General features: G+C 35.2%; 1 protein-coding gene across 6 annotated transcripts in view; it reads right to left on the bottom strand.

Annotated features, from left to right (window-relative positions):
• LOC106672933 (mucin-5AC) overlaps nucleotides 1-27,936 on the bottom strand; it is a 287,198-nt gene that overhangs the window by 192,257 nt on the left and 67,005 nt on the right. Inside the window, exon 2 of one of the 6 annotated variants that reach the window (XM_024224976.1) lies at nucleotides 6,227-6,250. The exons of the other annotated variants lie outside the window; for them this stretch is intronic. The gene's annotated coding sequence lies outside the window, so the exon portion shown is untranslated. The remainder of the gene's footprint in view (nucleotides 1-6,226; nucleotides 6,251-27,936) is intronic. 6 annotated transcript variants of the gene reach the window in all.

Below are 27,936 nucleotides of genomic sequence, written 5' to 3'. Positions count from 1 at the left end.
AAAAAGTGGGACCAGACAGATGACCAATTTCGACTATGTCTAGATGAGACAAAGATAACAGAGCATATCTTTGAAAACTGCATATCAGAAACTGCCTTGTAATAGCTAGGAAAAGGAAAACCTACGGTACGTAGGAAATAGGAACAGAGTGCCTAATTAACAAAAAGGAATTTATAAACCGTATCAGGGCAGTCTCAACACGACAGACAAGAATGAAACATCTACACGGAAGACAAACACTTTGAGCTCTGAAGATGTTCTCAATAAAGATCGAAACATTGGCACGATAAAGAAAATGTTTTTCTAAAACCTACGTCTCATCAGACCGCATCTCACGATCTCCAAATAATCATTATTTAACGGTCACTAAATACCACACACACATATACACACACACACACACACACACACACACACACACACACACACACACACACACACACACACACACACACACGTATATTTAAAGGACATGCTCTACTATACTTTAAAAAACGGAAGGGACTGCTAACACATGACCAATATCGACTATTTCTATAAGAGACAAAGATAACAGACCATATCTAGCTTAAAATTATAGTCCCTAGGAAAGCCATTACTGTGCAATGTAGACCTTGATACCTCTAAAAAGAATTCAATCCTTTATTGATAAAAGGAAAATTTTCCAGCAAAACCTATAACAGAGATCGGACTCGATAAAGAAAAATGTTAAAGGAGAACTGAACCTGTGGGCTTACGTCTCCAAATGTTGGTAAAAACTCCATTTTTAAATAGAAATTGACCTTTTTTGTTTTTTAAATTTGCGTACAAACGAAGTAGAGTCGATAAACCTGTGCAAACGTAATTCTCGTAACCCCTTACTGACTAAAACTAAGTAGAAATGAGGTCAGAAATAGAACTAATAGGATTCTGTGCGTAATATCATAATAGTAAGAAAAGTAGGATTTGTCAGCTAACGGTAAGTTTTGTAAGTATGATTTATCGGAGTTGTTCGTGGCTGCTATGGCAACTAGGGGAGATGAGAAGCATAGCAAACTGTATAATAGCCCATGGCAGAGCTGGGATTAAAGCTTCGGATGTATCCAACACCAGTAGAGAAAATAAATGATTCTCATTTATCCACTGCTTAGGATAAAGAAGTTAAAGAAGAAACGGACAGTCGTAGTTTCCGGTTCATTTAAACTGTGTGCAGTAAAAAATAAGTCTAATTTATTAAACCTACAAATCGACTGGCGTTGACGTTTATAAATGATCATAGTTGACGTTGAACATAAAATCCCAATGCTGTACTATTAAAGTATTATGGTTTAGCCTCAACACGCTCGTCACGTCTACATCAGAGAGAAAATATAGACATTGGTTAAAATACGAGGTCCTCTTTTATAAATTTTCTTCTCTATACAAGGTTAATATTTATTAGGGGGTTTGGAATCTATAGATGACTCTTCTGGTCAACATTCGTTTGAAATCAAACGTCCAAAAGTTGGAACAAGGTCCATTTGACCAAAAATTCAATGAAGATATTACTGATTATGTATAAAAATACACTTTTTAATTTTTTTTCTAGCTTGTGGAGTTTTTAAAAAAAATATAACCTGATTTTTTTTAAATATTTTTTTAAGAACGCACAATAGTGGGCAAAATCACTACCATTATTTTCTCACTGTTCACTCGCGCAGTCTACAATTCCTTTCCACTTCGCTTGTTGGGTCATTCTTCCCTTCCTTTTATTTTTTTATCTTCTTGGTTCCCTTGTTAAACACTGTTTTTTGGTTCATTTTTCATCTCCGCTACCTTTCATTTCATGTCTCGATTAACTTTATTGTTTTGACCGTATGCTTACATCTGTTTTTACTCGGAGGGTCATGTTTTTTTTTTCAACTCGTACCATTCTCATGTTTCTTATATTTTCTCCCAGCGGTGGAAAGTTTCTTTTTGCTTAATATGTGCCATGTAGTGATCCTTATGTGATCCATATTTTCGCAACTCGCTGGTTTACGTTTTACTACGCGTTTCGTCCAGTCAACCAACAACCACCATCAATTTCGTATTTTTCGTATTGTGTTCGGTTTTGTGAGATAAGGATTTATTTTAGATTAGTCTGAATTTATCTGCAAACAGCCTGTCTGAAAGATGGATTCCAGTCAATTGATAATATCTGTTATCGACAGAGGACAACACACAGACTCTAATGTTTTTTGTAGCATAAATTGTAGTGTCGTTAATAAATAACTGAAATCATAGCTTGATAGAGGATACACCGAATACTTGGTCGAATTTTCAGTATCATTGGAAAATTTTGAGGGATTTGACATTAAATTTAAATTCGACGTATAAAACTGAATATGTTAGCATTTTCTCAACCAGATGTACATCATAGGGTGACCACCTGAATACCGGCAATTCACTCATTAGGATGTACTTGTCTCTCAATTTTAGTTTTAACCCTTCCGGAGATTTTTCTTTGGTAAAGTGATTAATAGTTTTCTTTGCCGCATTTGACGGAGGGCATGAATGCAAATATATCCTCCTTATCAGCATGTTTCCATGCAAATATGTTTCCATCGCTCCATTGATACAAATGCAAGCGGGTCTCTGATTTTTTTTTTAGCGTTTAGGTGTTATACTAGCGATTGCATTGGTAGAAGTCCTTTACTGTGAACTTTTTTGGTACTCAAGCTTATCTGGAAGTTTTATTTAAATCCAACTATCTTGTTCATGTGGACCCGAGGGTACATGAATATTAGATATTCAACGAGGTTGTTCTTGCCTGTATTTGATGAAGGGGGATTAATCCAAATATTTCCTCTAAACCAGCTGTGGTAGTTCTCATCGCTTCAGTGATACAAATGCAAGTGAGTCTCTGTATTTTTTGTACGTATAGTTGTACATGCAGGTACTTGCAGAGACGGAATCGTATATTGTGAACTTTGATGTACTTATATTCAGGTGTGTGGTTAGTTAATGACAGCTCAACACTACTACTAATAATACCACATCAAATCTATCAAATATAGACAAACCAATACACATATTCATGCCATTCATTCACGGCCTAACACATAAATTAAACACATTTCCCTCTTCTGATAACTTAAAAAAGGTCTTTAAAAACTATAAAACAATTCACACACTTTTTTTCCAAAATTGAAGATCCCAAACCAGTAACAAATAAGTCTGACGTAATTTACAAAATCAATTGTTCAAACTGTCCGGCAACTTATTTCGGAATTACATCCCAATATTTGGATAAGAGAGTAAAGCAACATATCTGTGATTGCAAAAAACCCAAACAAAATCCTACAGCACTGGCTACGCACGATTTTGAACACCAACACAATTTCAACTTCAACAATCCAAAAATATTACGCATAGAACAAAACAAACATAAACGTAACTTTTTAGAAATGGTTTACATCAACAGAGATAAACACAGAATCAATTACCGAAGAGACACATGTAAACTCAGTCGCAGCTACGCCAATATCAATAATCAAATTCAATATCGATAACATACATATAACATCATCACATCACAGAAAACATATATAACAATCATCCATCAACAATAACATTCCACATATCAAACATTTCTACATAGTCTAATTCTTCAACAATTTGCCTTTCATTTCCATAATTATCACCGTCTATGTAATCCTGAAAGGATAATCACGCCGAACCATTACCCATTTTTTCCCATTGTCGGCTTCTTTCATCTCCTCATATAAAAATGTCTTTCTATCCCCACTTCCTTCCCCACCCTTTCAAAATCCAACGTGTATAAACGTAAAACATCAATATTTCACTGGCAATCTCAGCACGACACACAAGAATGACACATCTACACAGAACTTTGAGTGAGTACAAATACTTTGATTGAGTCTAAACTTTCTAGCATGTATAAATTCAATTTTTTTCCACATACTACATGTATTTGTATAATTTAAACAATGCTTACAAATCCCAAGCCCTGAAGATGTTCTCAATAAAGATCAAAACATTGGCACGATAAAGAAAATGTTTTTCTAAAACCTACGTCACACTTGACCGCATCTCACGATCTCCAAATAATTCTGGGTACGGTCTGTCAAAATCTCGTCCGTGATACTGATCATAACTTGGTGTCTCCTTGCTTCTCAAACTGCTGATTGTTTTTATTTATTTATTTAATTTTTAACGAGGGTTTGCAACGGAAGAGGTTATATCAACCCTCGTCGTGCCATTGTTTTTGAAAAAACAACAACACATTGATAAGAATGTCGTGTTCGAACGAAGGGACGCTGGATTACCTTACGCCTTAAACGGGGAACACACTTACCCGATGCTACCCAACGCCTTGCCACGTTTTGATTGAGTGTGCACATCTATGTGACGTCAAGCGTACGCCAGTCACACAGCGAGTATCACAAATCCGTAGCACAATCGCAACGCCTCTTTTGTCCTTAACGCACTATTTTGAGCAAAACCTTGTAATAAATTGTTAGGTAAATTTTATAAACGCGACCATGTAATAAATTGTTTGTTAATCTGAATTGTTTTAAATAAAGTTATTCCGGTGTTTTCATAAATTTTCTTCCTAACCATCGAATTTAAATAATTTTTATAAAAACTCATGAATGTTTGATCTCGTGTAAATTGGTTTACATTAAAGTAAGAACGTAAAAATTAATATAACGACAAAATTACATATACATCGTTTGAGATAAACTACAAAAAATATGAGTGTCCTGTTCTGAAGCTACTCGCAAAAACGGTGTAATTTTATGACCAAAACCATGAAATAAATTGTTAATTAAATTTTGTGAGCAATAACGAGTAATAAATCGTTAGTTAAATTTATTATATAATAAATGGTATTCCGGTGTTTTGATCTATTTTCTACCAAACCATTAAAATTATTATTTTTTAAATAAAAACTAATGAATTTTTGATCTCGGTTTATATTAAAATAATTTTGTTGTAATTAATATAACGACAATAGTACATGTAGTTTGAATAAAAATATGAGTGTCCGGTTCTTTTGTCTTCGACTGTACTCGATGCTACCCGACGAAATCTGGACAGTGGGGATCGCGTAGCATTGAGTAGGGTAGCGTTGCCTGGCATCCGACAGATGTGCACCGGGGTAATACAATCTTATGGAAAATTCGTCGGGTAGCGTCGCATAGCGTTGCATCGGGTAAGTGTGTTCCCCGCTTTAACCGTTGCAGCCAACGACACCCGTGCTGATATTTATTATTTGCCTGATACTAGTATTATTTTTACTAACATTTTATTGCTTACATTAGGAGCCTTTTATAAAAAGATGGAATTATATATAATTATATAAGAAGACGGCGAATTGTGGGGTACACAGACTAACACCAATCAGTTATTTTCACCAAAAAAAATTGTCATCCATTGAAAAAGCAAACAAGCAAACAAGAAAACTCATGTTAAAATCCACGCCAATTTGACTTTTAAAAACAATATGGAACAACATGTGAAAAAAGTTTTGTTACATGTTGCTAACGTGTGTGCGGGCGAATAAGAAATTTCCGCATTTGGAGTCAGGGCATATTATATCTTCAATCAGTCAACAAGAGAAACGACTGTTCTTAGGCTCTGTGGACTCTGGGCTATGTTTACACTGCTGTCAACCAAGGACTGTGTATTGTGCCGGCGTAATCGTGGATGTTGTTTGCCCCCGGATTACAGGCATCATGTCACCTCGTTTAATCACTTTATCCGGCTAACTTTTCAAAATGCCGAGTACTATTTTAATTATGCTCGTTTTGATCATTGTTCCGTCAAGAACCATAAACAGTATAGAAAGGGAAAGTGTAAACAGAGTGACTTTGATTGAATCTAGTTTGACGTTTAAGATGGTTCAAATCAGCAGAAGATCATTTAAAGGAAGTAAATGGATCAAGTTGAAAATCATTAAATTAGAATGTAAAATAATAACTAGAAACGTTGTCAATTTTCGAAAAACAAAATAAAAATTTATAAAACATGCCATGGGACTGTTTCAAAAGCATAAAACAAACTTACATTTCGAAAAATTGATTTAGATATTTTGCAATTATCTTATTGCATGACATTAAAAGATTCTTTTATTTATTATTTTATTATTAAATATAGCTTATGCATCGCCCCACCCTCGAAAAAAGTCATATGCATAATGTGACAGGAAATTGTTAGCAGTTGTTCTACATTGTGGATGTGGATTAATTTTTACACTTACACGTCCATTACATCCTCCACTTACCTGCAACAGAAAGAATATTATAAAATTATTGGCTCGAATCGTATGAAGTTTCAATATATTTTACTTTTATGACATGCAGAGTATACCTAGAGCAGGGGATGAAAATCAGATTGTTGGCAAATGAAGTGGTGAGGAGGGCGTTGTTTCTTTCTACTCGAAGGTCATTTAGTTTTATGAGCGCTCTTTTGGGTCAGTTTTAGGTAGAGCTGGATTTTTAATATGTCCGATGATCTGATTCGTTCTTTTAGACAAGTAGTGCACCATGACCAAATGCAATTAACATAATAACAAGTAATTATTCTTTTCCTGTAAGGATTTGGTTGAAATGAAAACGTTAGTGCCACGAGCGGGATTCGAATTCACGGCGTCTCCGAGTAGATCGAAGTCACGATAGCTCAAGTGGTAGAGCAACGGCGTATTTAGCTGAAGGTCGTGGGTTCGAATCCTGCCCGTGGCATTGACTTTTTCATTTCAACCCAAAACCTTACATAACTAGATTAATTAATTGAAAGAAGTAATTTGGTCAATAGACACTAAATATAATCGATGTAATAACAAGTATTAATCCATGTATGTATTGAACCTATTAACTATTTAAATTAAATATACTTTTCATCTTAACCAACACCTTAGATAAAAAGTACAATTCATTTAAATAATTATAAGTTTTTTCATGGATGTTCAGGTGAACACTTGTCACATACTCCGCCATGTTCAGTGAGGAATGACGAAGCCAATACTTGTTTAACTTGGGTTCATCGACACGCACACCAACCCCTTAACTTTAAAAGTTCTAATATAAACAAATCTATAGTGATAGACATATAAACTAGTTCAGTAAAAGAAAAGTAACCCAGGGGAACGAGTTCGATCCGCATTTGCAAGCTTACGGTTCAGTATTCGAATCCCCATAACCCATGGCTATTCCGTTCACTATTAAAGTATAGTTGACTTTTCTAAATTTTTAAATATGTTTTATCAGGTAAAATCCACTTAAAAGTTTAGAGATCAATGGCTATTTTGTCTTAAAATCCTCAATATGATGAGACGGCTATGCAGCCTAAACAACATCAACTCGTAAAAAGGTCACGTCCAAAATCTACAAAACTTAGGAAAACATGACAGCCCGATAACATCTTAAGTGTCAGGGTAGAAAGAAAGGAGACATGAACACGCTGGAACAAGAATTGCAGCAATGTCAGCAAAAAAATTAGTCAATTGAATTAAACGAAAGAACTAAGTAAAGTTCAAAAACCAGAACCTGGGGAAATACAAAACCACATCTTCCTTCCATTCGTTATCATCATCACCATTGATGTGTTGGGTGATTTTACAGTGAAACTTGGTAAATTTTTGCATAAATGGTATTTTAAAGTCGTTGTGGAGGATGGTAAGAATGGTGACTCTGACAATAAAATCCTCACAAGATCAGGCACCCCTAAAGACATAGAAGTAAACCTGGAAAATCATAATAAACTGGTCATAGGAGAATCTATATGAACATATATACTCTTAAGCCTTATAAACGTATACTTATACTTTATAAACGCCGACTCGTCCATCTTGGAATGAGTCCCCAAAAAATAAAAGTTAAAAGGTGACGGACGAACTCCAGAGATGTCAGTCAGAGTAAACTCATGATTATGAAAAGTCAGATAGCGATCAGAGGAGGATAGGTCACACAGGTCATGGGTATCATTAAATCAAAGGCCGTGGAAAAAGAATTGCAGAGATGTAATGACCTTGACAATGACCTACTACTTCTTACAAGAAAGAAGTAGTAGTCATTTTTAAGTCAATTAAACTGAACTAAGCTACTGGGATAAGCCAAACGGATTTTGGGAATAAAAAACGCTTTCTCGCATTCCCTTGTCATCATCATTAAGGTGATGGGAGAGTATATTGTAAAACTTGTAAATTTGTGGATTTAAAGTCGTTGTGGAAGGTAGTACTGAAGTACGGAGCATTTAGAATGGATCTGAGGACTTAAGATTGAAAAGATTGGAGACGTTGGATCTAGAAGGGTTAGCGGTTCCACAAAGTTCGACGCTTTACGACTAGGTTGTAGTAACGTCTTGTAGAATGTAGGTTGTTTTTGGCCTTTAGCATAGATCGTTCGACAAGTTTGTAGAGTAGACCTTCGTGTCTGTTTCCATCAATCGTGAGACATGAATCTGCTGATCTTCCGAGGCAACTGTAGGATAGTACCGCAGTTTCATCGGATAGGATGCAGCGGAGTGCCAGGTTTAATCGGTACATCTGTGCTATAAACTATTAAGAGGATTTCCCCAAGCACATTGCCTAGTAATACTCTTTCGATCGGTCGTCGGAGAATCTTTGTCGGTTTCAAAGGCACCGCTTTGATAGGTTAGATAGGTTACGTAGAGATACATTTTGCTACTTTTACAGAAAGTTGTTCACTCTTCTGTTTGGATTAACGTCTGTGTTTTATGTATGTTTTAAACCATTTTTTTTCAAAATTATTCAATTAATAGTTTGTTTCTACTTTTTTTAAGATTAAAACTGGATTAAAACCTGGAAAAATATGCACTCCAGCTGGCTGTCAATTTGGCCTACAAACCTTATGATCCTGTATTTATCTACTCAATCACAAAACTTATTTCAGCGTACAACAGAATATAAAAATATTATTTGGGGAACGAACGTGAGATGCGGTCTGGTGTGACCTAGGTTTAGACAAACATTTTCTCTATCGTGCCACCGTTTCGAACTATATTGAGATCATCTTCAAGGCTCAAAGTAGAATTAGAATATAAAATATTAATATATTATGTTTTTTATTAGACCAATCAACCAAAGTAATTACATGTAATTTTTTGTGAATTATGATTGAGTTGAAAAATTAGTGTCACGATCGTGACTTGAAACCACGACCTCCGTATTAGTACATCAAAAGTCCCGCTCGTAACCCTAATTTTTCAACTCAAACATAATTTGCGTAATAATTACAGAATATAAAATGTTTAGGCGTTGACACGGCGTTCATCATTGTAAGGTAAAGGTCCGGAGTTCGAATCCAGCGGCCTTGCATTCGAAACCGACTCATTTACAAACGGGTCTTTTTCCCATAAACACCGATAGCCCGAGGCATATAACCTCGTAGTTGAAATGCCCTCATAAAAGAAATAAATAAAATCTTTTTGAAAAAAAAAAAACGTTGGCACGATAAAGAAAACGTTTTTCTGAAACCTACATCACACCCGACCGCATCTCACGATATCTGAATAACTAAAAAAAAAGTTGAGAAGAAGTCAAGAGAATAAAGAAAATACGTCTAGAATGCTGAATAAAACTAGGTGAGAGAGAACTGCTGGAGGGCTCAACGTACAAAAAAAAGCGGCTGTATCACGGTAAAAGCGAAAAATGATAATTCATTTTGCAATTGTGGGCAGAATCTAATTGGCAGAATTTTACCTAGAACAACACAACATAAAAATATTGATTATTTGGAGACAGTGAGATGCGGTCTGGTGTGACGTAGGTTTTAGAAAAACGTTTTCTTAATCGTGCCAACGTTTCGATTTTTATTGATATTATCTTCATCCATTTGGCTTTCATTTCCCTAATTATCTCCGTCTATATAATCCTGAAACGATCATCAGGTCGAACCATTACCCTATTTTTTCCCATTGTCGGCTCCTTTCACCTCAAAGAAGCCTAATATAACAATGTCTTTCTATCCCTACTTCCTTCTCCACCCCTAACAAAATAAATCCGTATGTAAACATAAAACATCAAAATCGCACTAGCACTCTCAAAACGACACACAGAATGACACATCTACACAGAAAAAAAAATAAATAAAAAGGGCACTCTCAAAACGATACAAAAGAATGACACATCTACACATAAAAAATAAATAAAAAGGGCACTCTCAAAACGATAGAAAAGAATGACACATCTGCACATAAAAAATAAATAAAAAGGGCACTCTCAAAACGACAAACAAGAATGACACATCTACACAGGAAAAAAAATAAAAAGGGCACTCTCTAAACGATAGAAAAGAATGACACATCTACACATAAAAAATAAATAAAAAGGGCACTCTCAAAACGATACAAAAGAATAACACATCTACACATAAAACATACTAAAAAATACTTTGAGCCCTAAAGATGATCTTACTAAAGATCGAAACATTGGCACGATAAAGAAAATGTTTTTCTAAAACCAACGTCACACCAGACCACATCTCACGATCTCGAAATAGTCATTAAATAACGATCACTAAACACCACACATAAAAATATTTTTTGGCTTCATTAATACTCAGTGAGCGTATTTTAACGAAAATCCAACTATTTCGACTAGCAAAGTTTTTTATTTATGTAATCAACAAATTATATTTTGAAGTCTTTAATGAAAAGGAGAAATTGCTTTGCCAACAAAGTCGACTGGAACGTAAAGGTAAAACTAGGGTAGAAAATTAGATCTTGCTGATAGAACTAGCCTACGTGCTCTTCTCTTGATAAAGTGAATTCCTTTCTGCACTCTAAGCACACCCTACCACCTAATTTATTTTCGTAGCTATTTTCCTTTCTATTCGTAACTGTATCAAAACTGTGTAGCCTTCGAACCATAATTTGAAGAAAACAAGGTCGTCAAAATAGATTAAGGGTTCTCACTTCTAGACAAATGTATTCGGAAAAATTCTCCCTTGGGTAAGGGAGATAAAAATGTAGGTTAAGGCGAAAGGGTGAAGAGGCTGTGCCAACGTCACATGCAGAGACAAGATGTAGTAATAAGGAGAGAGGATTCTAAGGAGTACGGCTTGAGGCAATCCGCACGGGGGCATTATATTACCGCAAACAGGTACCATGTGTCTTCCCCCTTCACAATACTTACCGTCCTTCCTCAACTATCCATCCCTATGTTCAAGTTCCAAGCCAAAATAGAATTTACGCCAACTCGATGTATACAAAACACCTGTATTAAAGATTTTCTTTTAAGTTGTATAAGTAATAAAAAGCAACGTTTTTACCACTTTTAAATGGAGAATTAACCAAGAAATATAAAAATTCACTTGTGCTAAATGAAATAATTATTCGAACAGGCCGGGTTGAATAAATTCTTTGAGTAAATCGATAAAAACGGTCTAAATGTTGTAGATTTACGGAGAAAGGAGACGCAATTAACAGGACTGGGTTAATTCCGTCACTTCGTTCTTGAAATTTCTGTACTTAAAACTTTTTTAATGACTAACTAAAAATGAAAAGACTTATTTGAACTCTATTCCACTTCGTTTACCTTTTGCACCGCGCAGAAAATTATCGGCCGGTTTCCTCCCCTTTCCCGCAAACATTTTTTTATATAATATTTATTTTTTGTTTAAACCTGCAACCCGAATTCCAAAGAAGATCGTCTAAACCCACATATTGGCACACCTATAACACCAGTGGGGTTAGCGAGGAAAGCTGTTGTATGAGAGGGTTGTGTGGAAAGGGTGTTACGCTGCTGCGCTGCTGAAAGAGAAGCGCATGCGAAAAGATGGGTAACAAACACAACCGTAGTTCCCGGAACCGTTCTTTTTAAAAATCAAAATGTCAAAAACGAAGCAACTGCCGCATAGAACAAGTTGAAGCATTTAGGTGAAACAACATCACATGACAGATAAACGTAAAAGACACAGCGGAAAAAGTCTCGCCTAAACTTATTAGACAAAATAAGGTAAGTTTTTGGATGTAACTATAGGCCAGAATATTAAAAAACTAATGCTTATTTGGAGATAGTGAGATGGGGTCTGGTGTGATGTAGGTTTTAGAAAAATATTTTCTTTATCGTGCCAACGTTTCGACCTTTATTGAGATCATCTTCAGAGCCTGGGATTTATAAAAATTGCGTAAATTATACAAATGCATGTAGGATGTGAATAAAATTGAATGTATACAATGCTAGAAGTTTTAGACTCAAAGTATTTCTACTCACTCAAAGTGCTTGTTTTCTGCGTAATTTGGCCATTCTTGTGTGTCCTATTGAGAGTGCCATTGAGATATTGCTGTTTTATGTTTATATACGTTGGATTTTGAAGGGGTGAGGAAGAAAGTAACGATAGAAAAATATTTCTATATGAGGAGTCGACTTCATTGAGATGAAAGGAGCCGACAATGGGAAAAAATGGGTAATGGTTTGGCCTGATTATTCGTTCAGGATTATATAGACGGGGATAATTAGGGAAATGAAAGCCAAATTTTTGAAGAATTGGACTATGTAGAAATGTTTGATGTATGGAATGTGATGATTGTTTTATATGTTATATTATATGTTTTGTGTGATGTGATGATGATATATGTATGTTATCGATATTCATTTGTGCAGTGATATTGGCGTAGCTGTGACTGAGTTTACATTTGTCTGTTCTGTAATTGATGCAGTGTTTATCTCTGTTGATGTAAACCATTTCTAACAAGTTACGTTTATGTTAGTTTTGTTCTGTGCGTAATATTTTTGGATTGTTGAAGTCGAAATTATGTTGGTGTTCAAAATGGTGGGTAACCAGTGCTGTAGGATTTTGTTTGGGTCTTTTGCAATCATAGATATGTTGCTTTACTCTCTTATCCAGATATGGGATATAATGCCGATGTAAGTGTGTGAATTGTTTTATAGTTTTTAAAGACCTTTTTTAAGTTATCAGAAGAGGGAAATGTGTTTAATTTATGTGATAGGCCGTGAATGAATGGCATGGATATGTATATTGGTTTGTCGGTATTTGATAGACTTGATGTGGTATTATTAGTAGTAGCGTTCAGTTGTAGTCGTTGATTATGTTCTCACGATCTCCAAATAATCATTAACTAACGGTCACTAAACACCACACTTGAATATAAGTACATCAAAGTTCACAATATACGATTCGGTCTCAGCAAGCACCTGTATAATATGTACAAACTTAGTTTCGATGAATTAATCTTTTTATGTAAGGTTTTGGTTGAAATGAAAAAGTTAGTGTCATGAGCGGGATTCGAACCCACGATCTTCGGCTTGATACGCCGCTGCTCTACCACTTGAGCTATCTTGACCTCGATCACTCGGACACCAACTTCCTATCTCAACCCCACCTTTTGAATTTTCCCGCCTTTTAGCCATTTTTCAAATGTCGTGTAATCGGATTGGATTCTCGACGACAAATTAAATGGCCACGGAGAGCTTTAGTGAAGTATTCTTCATTTTAATTCATTAAATTCACTAATTTCGTGGTCCGCTTGACCAATTAATTTATTACAATTAATTAAGATTTTTAGTTGAGATAAAATGGCGAAAAGGAGGGAAAACTCAAAAGGTGGGGTTGAGATAGGAAGTTGGTGTCCGAGTGGATCGAGGTCACGATAGCTCAAGTGGTAGAGTAGCGGCGTATCAAGCCGAAGATCGTGGGTTCGAATCCCACTGGTGCCAATGACTTTTTTATCTCAACTAAAAACCTTAATTAATTGTAACATATTAATTGGTCAAGCGGACTACGAAATTAGTGAATTTGTTATTTGTATGAAAATTAATATTAAACTAATAATATTTTTTGAACTTTACATTAGAAAAATTTGCATATTCAAATCGCAATTACTTTAGGATAAGACATATTTTAAAAATTTCCTCATGACCAAACAGTTCTTTTCAGGGCTTGGTTGGCATTTTTATTCGTCGGCCAGCCTGTGAGAAGGAAAGCAGCGCCCATTGTGCAGGGCGGAGTCGAAAGGGTTAATCCCTTTTTGTTTTTTCCCTCTCCGCCCTCGTCATTATATAAGCATTTAGTACAAAAGGTCTACAATCTCTGGAGCTTGACACTATCTAACAAAAACATAACGTAAGGAGGTTTTTCTTTCTCCCAGTCCTGTTATAATCTGTGCCCTCCGATTAAAAAGGAACGGAACGAATTGTACGTCTTACTCGACATTTTGACATGTCAAATTCGACCGAAACATTACCTAACGTTCTTGACAAAATCTATGTTTAATTTGTATTGTCTAAACAAATTAATTGTTAAAAATGAAAAAAAATTTTTTTTAGAAATCCATAGATCTTTTAGATCAGTCATGTTGTATCGCTTTTTGAACAGGATTATCATCCCTAGTTTTATCTTCATAAATAAATATCACAAAAATTAAAAATATTGACTTTATGGCGACAGCCGTTTTATGGATCCATTGGAAAACTGCCGCCTAAAGCCGGGAAGACACTTATCCGATGCAACGCTATGCGACGCTACCCGATGCTACCCGACGCCTTCTCACGTTTTAGTAGGGTGTGCATATCTATGCGATGTCATGCGCGCGCCACGTATAGTCACACAGCGTGTATCACAAATCAGTATTACAATCGCAACGCCTCTTTTGTTTTTAATGGACTATTTTGAGCAAAACCATGTAATAAATATTGTTAGTTAAATTTAATTGTTTTAAGTAAAATTATTCCGGTGCTTTGATAGATTTTCTTCCTCACACATAATTAAATAATTTTTATAAAAAATCATGAATTTTTGAACTCGGGTAAATTGGTTTACATTAAAGTAAGGATGTTGTAATTAATATAACGACAAAATTACATATACATAGGTTGAAATAAACTAAAAAAATGATGAGTGTGCTTTGACACTACTCGCAAAAACGGTGTAATTTTATGAGCAAAACCATGAAATAAATTGTTAGTTAAATTTTGAAAGCAATAACGAGTAATAAATCGTTAGTTAAATTTATTATATAAAAAATGTGTATTCCGGTGTTTTGATCTATTTTCTACAAAGCCATTACATTTTTTTTTTAAATAAAAACTAATGAATTTGTGATCTCGGTTTATATTAAAATAATTTTGTTGTAATTAATATAACGAGAATAATACATGTAGTTTGAATAAAAATATGAGTGTCTCGTTTTTTGTCTTCGACTGTACTCGATGCTACCCGACGAAAATCTGGACAGTGAGGATCGCGTAGCATAGAGCAGGGTAGCATAGCATAACATCGGGCTGATGTGCAAGAGGGTAATTCAACCTTATAGAAAATTGTACTTAGGATTTCGTCGGGTAGCGTCGCATAGCGTTCCATCGGGTAAGTGTGTTCCCGGCTTTACCCACTTTATTTTTAAAATTTTAATTTAGTTCGTTATTAGCAGCGATTTAATTGAGATTTAAAATTTTAGTCGTACAGTAACTGGGAGGTAAGTTGTGGTTTTTGAAATTAATAATGGTTTTCCTTTGTAAATACCAGTTCTATATAATAAACGATTTTGTTGTGAGATATCTTAATGTGGTATGCTAGGTGACGAACCTGTAATTTAGTCGTTACCGATCAATTTTGCCTTCTTATATTCGCTGAGTTGGTTGTCAGAGATAAGCAGACCAATCGGTAAAGACAATTAAATGTTTTTGTGTTAAATGTATTTAAGAATGGGTGAAAAAGAGAGTGTGCTGAAGTTAGAATGCATGCATTGGAAGCTAATAGATCTTGTTATTGATATCCTCTGGATCTGATACTAAAACGTTGGTATGTGTTAAACCGAGGTCTTACTATATGTATGCAGAATTACAGAATAAATCGATCAATATAGAGAGAATTTGAAAATTTCGGAAACCAGATTGTTTTATAGAGTTGTTCATGCGTCATTTTATATAAAGAATATAAAAATGAGCTTGTCCACATTGGAGCCAGCAAGCTCATAGATCTTAGTCGTATGGCATCGCTCCGCACCACTCTCAGTGTAAACAGGTCTGATCAATACAGTCAAATTCAGTTCTTTTTTTTGGATTTCGACTTCTACTCGCGCGATATCGCATCGCATCGCTGGATGTGTAAACAGGTCACACGATGATCCATGAAAAATCAGACCTTTCTTTTTTTTAAATGAGGTTCTACACGCGCGATATCGCATCGCATCTCTGGATGTGTAGACAGGGCAAAGAATGATCCATGACAAATCAGACATTTCATTTTTTTATTTGAGCTTCTATTCCCGCTATATCGCATCGCGTTACTGAATGTGTAAACAGGTAAAAGATGACCCACGAAAAATCTGACACTTTTTTTTTTTTTTGGATTTCGACTTCTACTCTCGCGATATCGCATCGCATCGCTGGATGTGTAAACAGGTCACACGATGATCCATGAAAAATCAGACATTTCATTTTTTATTTGAGCTTCTACTCCCGCTTCATCGCATCGCATTACTGAATGTGTAAACAGGTCAAAAGATGATCCATAAAAAATCAGACAATTCTTTCCATTTCTACTTACGCGATATCGCATCGCATCGCAGGACGTGTAAACAGGACAAAATCGCATCAAATTACTAGAATGTAATTAAAAATACTAATTAAAAAGGTCGCAGGCTCATCCATGTAAAGTAAAAAAAAATCCTTTTTTGCGACGTCAGCTTTCAGTGCGAGTCGAACTTGAAATCTCATCGCGTCGTTTTATGTGCTAACAGGTCACTCGATGCTCCATGAAAAATCAGACATTCGTTTTTTTACAATTTCAGCTTCTTTCAGGTCGCAAGCTGCTCTTTCCAAAGTCAATGGCATTGCATTTCTTTGTGACTTCAGCTTCTACACGCGGCCTGGCGCATTGTTGGCAGTGTAAAACACGTTATTATCCTGTACTTGCCCGTTGGGCGTTTGGTTTAGACATATATAAATTGAAACAAAAACGAGTTTGACATAAATAAACAAGTTCAATTCTAATATTAAAACCATGAACTTTATTGTCGTTAAATAAACACGTTAATGTACATGATGCATTTCAAGATATAGCTATCGTGTATTCTGTAAAATGAACAATATCAGTTTTAGAATAAATTTTTTTAAAACTAAAGTTATGAAGTTAAATACTTTAACTATTGGACATAAACGTCATTGTATGATGTTATACGCTGGAAAATTAATGTCGGAGTCTTTATGGATCGTTTGATTAGTGAGTTGGGTGAGCTGATAAAGCGTCCCTCTAGTATTATGTTTTCCTCTGACTTTATGTCTCTATTTCCGGCCGTCTAGGCCTCAAATCCGATTTTCAGTGATCTACAGCGACCGTTAGCATTGTCCGTCCTATCAAAGACAATCTTTTGTATGGCCAGCTTGGACGATTTACACACATCCCTTTCCAACCAGCAAACACATTCGAATTATGTAGCAGTGCCGAATGCGGATTAAGGACAGATGTCTCTCATCTCACGGGTATTTCGTAACCTCCAGCCTCATTTCTATTCTGTGGCCGGGTCCCATGGATATATTCTGAATCGCGAACGGTAGTGACCCGAAGTCCGGTTGTCCCTTTTTCTGACTTCATCCCGTGGATTTTCTTTCTTCTGGTTCGGGTCTTAAACCAGGTGAGCTTTTGTTGTCAATTCCGGCCGAAGATGTGCAGTTCCTATGCTCTATTAACGTTCAGATACAATTGTTAAGAGTCGTGAGCCGTTACAATTTTACTTTAATAAATATTATTCATTGTATCCATTACATTTCTTGGTCCGATTGACCAGATAACTTCTTTCAATTAATTAATCTTTTTGTAAGGATTGGTTGAGATAAGAAAGTGAGTGTCACGAGCGGGATTCGAACCCACGACCTTCGGCTCAATACACCGCTGCTCTACCACTTGAGCTATCGTGACTTCGATCCACTCGGACACCAACCTCCCACCTCAACCCCCATTATTCATTGTTCTGATTGTTATTATTTGTTGTTGGGTTTTGTCTACATCTGGTGTCTATTCTGTTATTTTCGACTGTATTTTGTTTCGTATTTTTGTTTGATGTCCACTTTGGGTAAACGTGTATCCATTTTAGGAGGTTTGCTGCCCTTGTGCGTTTGCTAGTTGTAAGTTTTTATTAATTTCTCCAGTGCTTTATTTATTTCTTTTGGGTACATTTTTTCCCATCCACTACCCCGCCATGTCTAAGGGTAGGTCCCATACCTATGGAACAAATGGCTGTTTGGCAAGCTAAAAATAGAATTTTGGGGAGATTTCAATTTCTTAACATTTTACTGCCCAATATCGTCTTACAGTNTTACGCATGGTGGGCGACCAAGCAAGACCCGAGGGATTAAATGCCTGGGTAGACTCGTACCCCATCCCTAAAAGGTCCGGGACTTGGTGGTTCACGTGTCCTGCATAAACCTCTTGGACCTGTCCACAAACCCCAAGATTTTGGACCATTTTATCTTGGGGAGTGATTTGGCAATATCCTCTTCTTCAAAAGTTTCAAATCTATGCCTGGCATGCCTATCACACTCTGCGAGGTAGTGCCGTGCCGTTTCTTCTTTTATTTCACGGAAGCGGCAAAAGGGGTCTGGTAAAATAGCCATTATGAAGAGGTGTCTTCTCAAGGGGCAATGGCCTGTCAGGATACCTATCAGGCTCCTAATTCCCCTCCTTGAGTTAGAGAATAGCCATTTCGATTCTTTTGGTTTTATTTTCTTCACAAACTCCTTCGATTGCCTATGTCCGGGGGACAGATTCCATTTTTTAAGGAATTGTTTCATGCCTCAGCAATTAATACTATCTTTCGCTGTCCTTATAGAGTGGGGTAATACCGGTTGTGGCCCGACAAACGCAGTATTTGCGCCTTCTTTGGCCAGGCTATCCGCCTCTTCATTGCCATAGTGTCCCTTATGAGCTGGTATCCATATGAGAGTTACCCTATTCCCGTGCCTGGTAGTAATTTTATTAATAAGTTCAACAGTTTCCTCCACCAGCCTAGATGTTGATAGCTCTTTTTATAATGACTTAAGACTGGCCTGACTGTCGGAAAAAATTCTAATGTCTTTTCCCTTGATCTTGTTATCCATAAGTGTTCTGCAGCAAACATTAATGGCCAATATTTCCGCCTGAAAAACGGAGATGTTATTACCAAGAGGGGAGGAGATGCTGATCTCTAATTTAGGTATATGTATTCCAGCACCGCTTCCCTTGCCGTCGGTAAAATAGTCTAGGCTACGATTGTCATCGTCCGCACTATAGTTATATTCACAAGGAGTAACTACCTGAAAGTACTTTTTCCCTGAAGGGGGTTTAACCTTTTTATCGCTAACGCTTAATAGTTGGCTGTTGACCTTACTCAATAATTGTAGAATTTTCGAGTGACCTATGTTGTTTCCCTTATGGTTCCAACTGCCTTCACTAATTAATCTATAGCCGCTGCTCTAACCTTAGCCTCTATGTGTAGAGGTGTAGTGTTGGTTATAATCTCAAGTGCTAGGGTGGGTGTAGTGGAAAATGCTCCCGTCATCATCAAACAGCCTAGTTTTTGAAATGACCTTAACTTGTTAATATTCCCTTTATTTTTTAGCCATTTCCACCATACTAGGGCTGCGAATAGAAATCTAGGTAGTATAATTGCGGTATATATTCATTTGGCCACGCAAGGTTTGATACCCCATGTTCTACCAACAATCCTCCTACATTGCACCATAGAGACTGTGCCTTTCCTGTATATGTTTTTAATGTGGCCTTTCCAATCAAGTTTCATATCAAACGTTACCCCGATGAATTTGATTGAATCCCTTAATTTTAATTCGATACCCTGAAATTTAGGGATTTTGAAATTACGTAGTGTTCTTCTCCTACTAAACATTATCAGTTCCAATTTAGCTGGATTAATTGAAAGACCTTTATCACAAACCACTCAGAAAGCTACCCCATTGCCTCCTTCATCAGCAGTGAAAGAGTCAGGGGATCTCTACCCGTGATCATTATGGTACCATCATCTAAAAATAATTGGCTGTAGAAACCTGAATTATTCAGAAGCTCTATTAAGCTATTTACTGTGATTAACCACAGAAGAGGGGATAAGCAGCCTCCCTGTGGACAGCCTCCTGTGACATTGCTTCTAAGAATGCTACTACCTAAGCACATATTTACCATCCGTCCCTCCAAGTAGGTTTTCACCATCCTGTGAGATGTTGGTCTACATTGTATCTATTTAGTGCTGATATAATGCAGGAAGTATCTGCATTATCAAACAACCCTTGGATATCAAAGAAGCACCCATTATTATTGAGTAATGATTTCTCTATCCTTCCTACCAGTGAATGCAAAGCAGTTTCCACTGATTTTCCTGGTAAATAGGCATGCAGATTAGGATGTATCATAGTATTAATTCCACAGTCATGTCTAATGTATTTATCTAAGATTTTCTCTATTATTTTTATGAAAATAGAAGATATACTTATGGGTCTGTATGATTTAGGTAATTGATATGATGTCTTACAGTAAGATGAACATTTGCGATTTGATTAAAAGGTTGCGGGAATTAAATTAGGTAATAGAGTGTTTAGCGCCAAATAAATCAGTGTTACCAATACACGGGCAGAAACAGAGCAGGGAAAACACTAAAGTCACGGGATTTCTTGATAACCTTAAACAACAATTCCTAAAGTTGGCATTGCTCTGAAGCAACTTTTGGAAAGAAAGTGGTAAATTATATTGGACATGAAAAGTTTTATTTTTGGCGAATATAGTAATCGACAGAAGATGCATTGATGGGATGAACGGGCATTGTTGGAGATAAAAAATTCTAAGATGGAGATTTTAGATTGATGCCAAAAAATCAGTGTTACCAATATACTGGATGAAACACTTCAACTGCCCTAAACTCATGGAATTAGCTAAGCTTTAGAAAATTGGCTAAATTGGTTGTTGGCCCTGAGGCAACATTAGACAAGAAAGGGTTTGGCCTTCGTTTGGGCTCCGCTATACAGGGAGAGATTGTATATCTTTAAAAAAAAAATAATTAAAGGGTATGATTTTGTTCGTTGTATCCAGTTGGTTTAAAGGACGTCTACATATTGCAAAGCAATAGGAAGAATCATTTTAATAATTATAAAGATAATTGAAATCCAACAATCTAAATGTGCAAAATTGCTAAGTAGATAAATTAAGTATGGTGAATAAGTCAAATAGTACTAAAAAGCCCTTACTGTACAAAGTCAGATTGCCAAATGTATTCGAGATATTTCATTTTTGAGGTCACTCTAACCTTCCAAAATTATATGTCAAATTATAATAAAATGACCCCTAAATTTTTCACTTTTCCGGTTATTTCACCCATTCACAACTTTATTTTATAAAATCGAACGTATCTTATAAATTCTTACTCCTACTTTAAATTGATTACTCTATTGAAAAGTGCATTGAAAATCCTATTAGATTAATTAGTTTTTTTATTTTACCCTTAAGCAAACTATATACAAAATTATATAAAATATAAACACAATTTCTATATTTATTTAGAAATCATGAGATGCGGTCTGGTGTGATGTAGGTTTCAGAAAAATTTTTTCTTTATCGTGCCACGTTTCGATCTTTATTGAGATCATCTTCAGGGCTGAAAGTGTTTGTCTTCTGTGCAATTGTGCCATTCTTGCGTATCGTGTCGAGAGTGCCCTCTGATGATGTAAACGCATGTGCTTTCTTTTTCAAAGGTCATTTACCCATGTAAAATTTACGTTTAATTCCTAACAAATTTATTTTTTAGTTAAAGTTACAAATAACAGTCCTTATGTTTTGAAATTTATTAAACAGTAATTATAGTAAAACAAAGAAATAGACAAGACATTTTAGTACATAATTGAAAATTAGACAAAAAAGTTGAATTAAATTGAATGCTCAAGATGTTCATCTTTTTTGGCTTTCACCTTTCAAAGAGGTGGGCATTTTGAACATTTAATTTAATTTTTTCGTTTTTTTTTAGGCAACGTTTTGTAAGTGCCATATCTTTCTGTATTCCAAGAACCAAAAAAATCTTACTCAAACTATAGATAATATCTTCTCAAATTCATAAAAGTTTTATTTTAAAAGTGATTTTATATTTTGTATTGTGTAATCATTTTTACTGTAGGATTAAGCTTTCAAGAGATACGTTGGACTTTATAGAATAAAGTTCATAATATTGGCCACCCTTTTTAAGAATGCAAGCCAAAAAATGCGGATATGTTAATTTAATTTTTTGAAACTCTTTTATGTTCAGTTTTGTGCAAAAAAGGCTTTTTTGCTTAAGCGGTAGTACTTTCATTATTTATTGATAGGAGCCACAAAACGGTTATTTTTTTTATAGACCGTTTGCAACCAAAAAAATCAAATTTTTAGCAAATAAACGTTAAGTTTTCATTGGTGTTAAATGGACTATTAAAAGTTAAGCACATGTGTTTACAACTCATTAGTAGGTGCAACTTTTCGTAAGTTTCGTATTTGTCAGTATTTACAGAACGATGAAAATCTTAATTAAAATTTATACAAGAACTTGGCAAACTCCTTAAAGTTTATATTATAAATATTTTCGTATTTTGTTTGCTTACGGTTACAGATAAAAAAATAAATGGACCTCATAGCATTTTCCATGCTCTTTTCATTGATGTAATTCAATTTACAGTAGGGTTAACATTTAATGAGATACGTTGGACTTGATGGAATAAAGTTGAAAAATATTGAAGTAACCTGAAATATCTAGAATACAGATGAAAATCAGACTTTGGACAATAATTTTTAGTCCAAATTGTTTACCTCTTGAACTATTGACGTATGTTCACGGACACTTTTTAAATTAAATAAACCGGGGGAAAAATCATAATCGAATTAATAATTATGCATATATTAAAAGTATATTTAATTTCACAATTAAATTAATTGTATAAATTCAAAATAAGATTTTTATATAAACCATGGAAAATATTGATGGCATTGTTGAAGTAAGTTTGATAAATAGCGAAATCTAGAAAAGGCGGTTGCCTTAGGATTGAAGGTTCCTTTCCACTGCATTATGTATGTTTCCTACCTTGGGATCCGAGATACAGCGCCTCGAGGGCTATCGTTTATATACCACTCACTGAATGTGCGGATGAATAAAAACCAGTTTATATGCCGGAGAAAACCTGCGGTATAAAATTTTGATCCGAAATGTGGAGCCGTTTCACATTTCTTTTGGGATATTTTTACGTTTTACGATTTTAAATTTAAGCTGGTGGTTGTTGCTAGCAAATTTTCAAAAGTATTGGAAAACAAAAAGGTGTATAAAAAGTCAATTTTAATGAATCGTTAGTACACAAAATTTATGTGGTTGCACAATTAATAACTAAAAGTTTTGCTCTGACCCTTCCTACATATTTTCTTCATAATAATTAAAACTTCACCTTCCTCGAACTTTTAAAAATTTATGCTAAGTGTTCATTGGTCTGTTTCTTTTGTTATTTTCCGCTCAGTTGAAAATAATAGGCTGCCTAAAACGGGCCCTCGACCATTGAAATGTTTTTTCCCCTTTTGTTCTCAATTTTCTCTCTACTCATTTTCAACACTAAAACTGTACTTTAATCATGACACGTTTTCATATGCTCCAATTGTTTTACATCAATATTTTATTACAATCGGTTATTTATAATTGAAACTATTTGGGGATGCATTTACAACTATTTGCATAAAAAATGGCATAGAAACACCTGTACCTTAAGGTCGACGTGGAAGGTGGTATAAGGGACATAATGTGCATTTATTTATTCTTGCTTTAAAGACTTCACATTGAAACAATCAGGAACGTTGGATATTTAAAGGTTAAAGGATGAAATATTGAGAAAATGGATAAGTCTACTGTGGAAAATGATACATTTTTGTAATAAATTGTACCGATGATAATGATGTGGAGATAGCAGTCACTTAAAAAGAAGGTTAGAAAAAATCTCTATTTCATTGAGCCGACAATTACTTTATGTTATTTTAACTGTTATATACACCAGACTCACTTCTTTAAAGAAATTAATAATTTGCAATGATTAGTATAGTTTTGACTAACAATTCTCCTTGTCGCTGGCTGATAAATTTTTTGACGTTTATTTGAGAAAGGAAATATATTTTCCGAAACGTAGACTCAATGAAATAGAGATTTTTTTCTAAACTCAGTGACCGCTATCTCCACGACATCATCACTATAATCATGAACGGTCATCACCTACCAGATAATTGTATCTTAAGGTCGACATGGATGGTAGTATTGGAGACATTATGAGCGTTGTTATTTCTTCAAAAGATAGATTGAAGTAATTAGAAACTTGGGATATTTGAAGGTACAAGGATTATTATTGTGGTGATGGAAGTGGCTACGGTATAACATACAAAATTTTTGGAATTTTGGAATAAGTCTTATTTATTAATGTATGGTGATTAGTGACCGTTAATCGATAATTATTCAGAAATCGTGAGATGCGGTCTGGTGTGATGTAGGTTTCAGAAAAACATTTTTTTTATCGTGCCAACGTTTCGATCTTTATTGAGATCATCTTCAGGGCTCAAAGTGTTTGTCTTCTGTGTAATTGTGCCATGCTTGCGTGTCGTGTTGAGAGGGCACTCAGGGGGGAAGATGCTCTCAATGAAGATCGAAATGTTGGCACGATAAAGAAAATGTATTTCTGAAACCTACATCACACCAGACCGCATCTCACGATTTCTGAATACTTATTTATTAAGGTGGAAGGTAGTATTGGAGACATTATGAGCATTCATTATGTTTCAAAGGATTTTAGATAGAAAGAATTTAAAATGTTGGATTTTTGAAGATCCAAAGATAAACTATGGCGGTGATAGAAGAGTCTACTGTGGAACTTGGTAAATTTTTGGAATAAATTGGACTTTAAGGTCGATGTGTAAGATAGTATTTGGGATATAAAGAGCATTTATTATATTTCAAAGTATTTTAGATTGAAGTAATTAGAAACTTGGGATATTCGAAGGTTTAACGATGATTATTGTGGTGATGGAAGTGGCTACTGTTTCATTTGCAAAATTTTTGCAATTTTGGAATAAGTTTTATTTATTAAGGTGGAAGGTAGTATTGTAGACATTTTGTTGCATTTATAATTGTCCGAAGGACTTCAGAAGGAAATATTTAGAGACGTTGGATATTTCAAAGTCCTAAGATGCACTATTGGGGTAATGGAAGAGGCTACTGTGGAACAAAGCAAATTTTTGGAATAAATAGGACTTTAAGGTCGATGTGTAAGGTAGTATGTGGGACATAATGAGTATCTGTTGTTTCAGAGAATTTTAGATTGAAAGAATTTAAAATGTTCGATTTTTGAAGGTCCAAAGATACTCTGTGGGGGTTATGGAAAAGTCTACTGTGGAACATGGTAAATTTTTGGAATGAATTAGTCGTAGTAATGTTTAGTCACAACAAAGATGCAGAGAAACAACGTTTCTGATAAGTAAAATATTTAAAAGGGTAGTATTTAATTTACCTTATGCTTTGGAGAGTTATATAATTTAATGATAATGCAGAGAAAATTTGCTTATTGTATTTGTGTTATATAATATAGGATATGTCAAACAAAACAGCAACATTTTACAATCTTGTGAAACAACGATTTTTATGTTATTTTTATAAGGAAAACTAAATAAATATTTTTTCGTTGGTAAAATAAATTCTTTTACATACTGAGGTTTGAGAGATTAATTACCAGAATAAACACAACAATTGCGGCGTTCTGTCCAATAAGGAACGCATTACATGTACAATATTATACTTAATTGCTTACTAATGAGTGCGACACTCTACAGAACAGGACCTGGACTTCCTTAATAAGTTTTCCTACTTTCGTTTCGGTCTTCGGCTTTGAAGAGTCATCTCCTTACATCCATCTTACATAGTTTCTCCTCCGCATCCAACCACCTAAGCCGAAGGCCTAAGCCGTCCTCGTATTGTTGAGAGTCCTAGCTTCCTACAGAGGAGTTTCCTTGGAACTCCTTCTTGAGGCAACCTCTCCACGTGACCCAAATATCTCAATCTTCCTTTCTTTATTTAGGCAACTATATCCGGCTCGCCACGTAATTTCTTTAATTCATCATTCTTGCGTACTTTCCATTCGCCGTTTACACACTTTTGTTCGAATATTTTTCTTAGTACTTTTCATTCCCATACCACAAGAATTTTTTCCCTTTCTTTATTCAACACCCATGTTTCACGCCTTACAATGTTTTGTTTGCTATAATCTTATCCTTGCGAGATAGGTCCTTGGACTGGCGATCTATTACCTGCCATTATATTTATCAAATTCTGACAGTTTCGTCTTGAAACGGTACCGGTTCAAAGAGGATGCCGTTTCTTCGCCGACTGCGACTGATCCGGATGATTAATTATAACAGTAATTAAGAAAACAACAGTATTGTAATGTGAATATCATGATAAATCTGGCCAGCTGTTAATCTAATAATTTTCCGTTAAGCCTATTCTCAATGGTTGACAGATAGAATTCGTCTTCTCCCTTTCATCAATTAAATGTCCACCGAACAGATTATTTTACCAAGCAAACAGAAGGGTTTTGTCAATCCTTAGTTTCCTAAAGTGTTTTTGGATATTTTGACCAAATTTATGAACATTGATAGACGAAATCAATTTGAAGTTGCAACAGGCCAAAGTCGCTAACTCGCAACTCTCAACTCAACCGAGGCTTCAATATGGATCAATCGAAAAAAAGATACTTTTCAAATGTTTTTTTAGGCTTTGGATATTTCCTTAGTTTCATAGAGTTTGTCTGGATATTTTGACCAAATTTTATGAAGATAGATACACGAAATCATTTTGAATAGCAACAGGCCAAAGTAGCTAACTCGCAACTCTCGACTCAACCGAGGCTTCAATTTGGATAAATCGAAAAAAAAGATCCATTTCAAATGGTTTTTTAGATTTTTGATAATTCCTTAGTTTCATAAAGCTTTTGTGGATATTTTGACCAAAATTTATGAAGATTGATACACGAAATCTATTTGAAGTAGCAACAGGGCAATGTCGCTAACTCGCAACTCTCGACACAACCGAGGATTCAAGTTGGATAAATTGAAAAAAAGATACTTTTAAAATATTTTTTTAAACTTTTGATATTTCCTTAGTTTCATAAATTGTTTGTGGATATTTTGATCAAATTTTATGAAGATTGATACAGGGAATCAATTTGAAGTAGCAACAGGGCAAGTTTGAATCTTTTAGTAATTATTAAAATGAAGGGTGATGATATTTTCCGAGAGAAATTGCGTTGTTCCATGTAGTTATTTATGATTAGGATCTTTAAGTATAACTTGTATATTTAGTTTACTCCCAAAGGCTTTAAACGTTTTACGATTAAAGCCATTGAAAGTTGTGCAAGTAATTGGATACTATTACAGGAGTAAAGTAGGCTGTAAAGATCTAACTACATCGGGAACCTGAGCTTCATGTCACGTCCCCCCTATCCATCCACGCCCTGACCTAACTTTTAGAAGCTCCGTTTTACTTTATTTAATGAGGAAGTACAGGGGCTATAATAACCTAAAGAACACCTGCCCTGTAAAGCCTTCTCGTATTAAATTTCTTTATTATCCCACTTACGTCCCCTATCTAGCTACTCGCATTTAAAGCCTTCGGCCACCCTTCGTCGACCTGACATGTAAACAACATTTTGCTATTTAAATCTGTTTAACGTGAAATGCCATCTCATCCAGGAATCTAAGAGATGTTAAATTGGCGTTGGATGCGATGAAATATCGACAAAATTTACCCGTCAGTCTTGCAAAAGTCATCAATGATTCTCTTTCAGCCTATACGTAAAGCACTTAATATTTTCCATTCTGACACAATAACGGCGCAAATGAGATGAATTTTCATGGCTAAAGATCTTTAAAATATCTTAAATGCAAGAAAAATGTTGTTAACTATTACCTCCCATCTTGT

This window comes from Cimex lectularius, unplaced genomic scaffold, assembly GCF_000648675.2.
Source record: "Cimex lectularius strain Harlan isolate CLEC.00 unplaced genomic scaffold, Clec_2.1 scaffold100, whole genome shotgun sequence".
Lineage (NCBI taxonomy): Eukaryota > Metazoa > Arthropoda > Insecta > Hemiptera > Cimicidae > Cimex > Cimex lectularius.
This window is presented reverse-complemented; position numbering and strand designations above follow the sequence as displayed.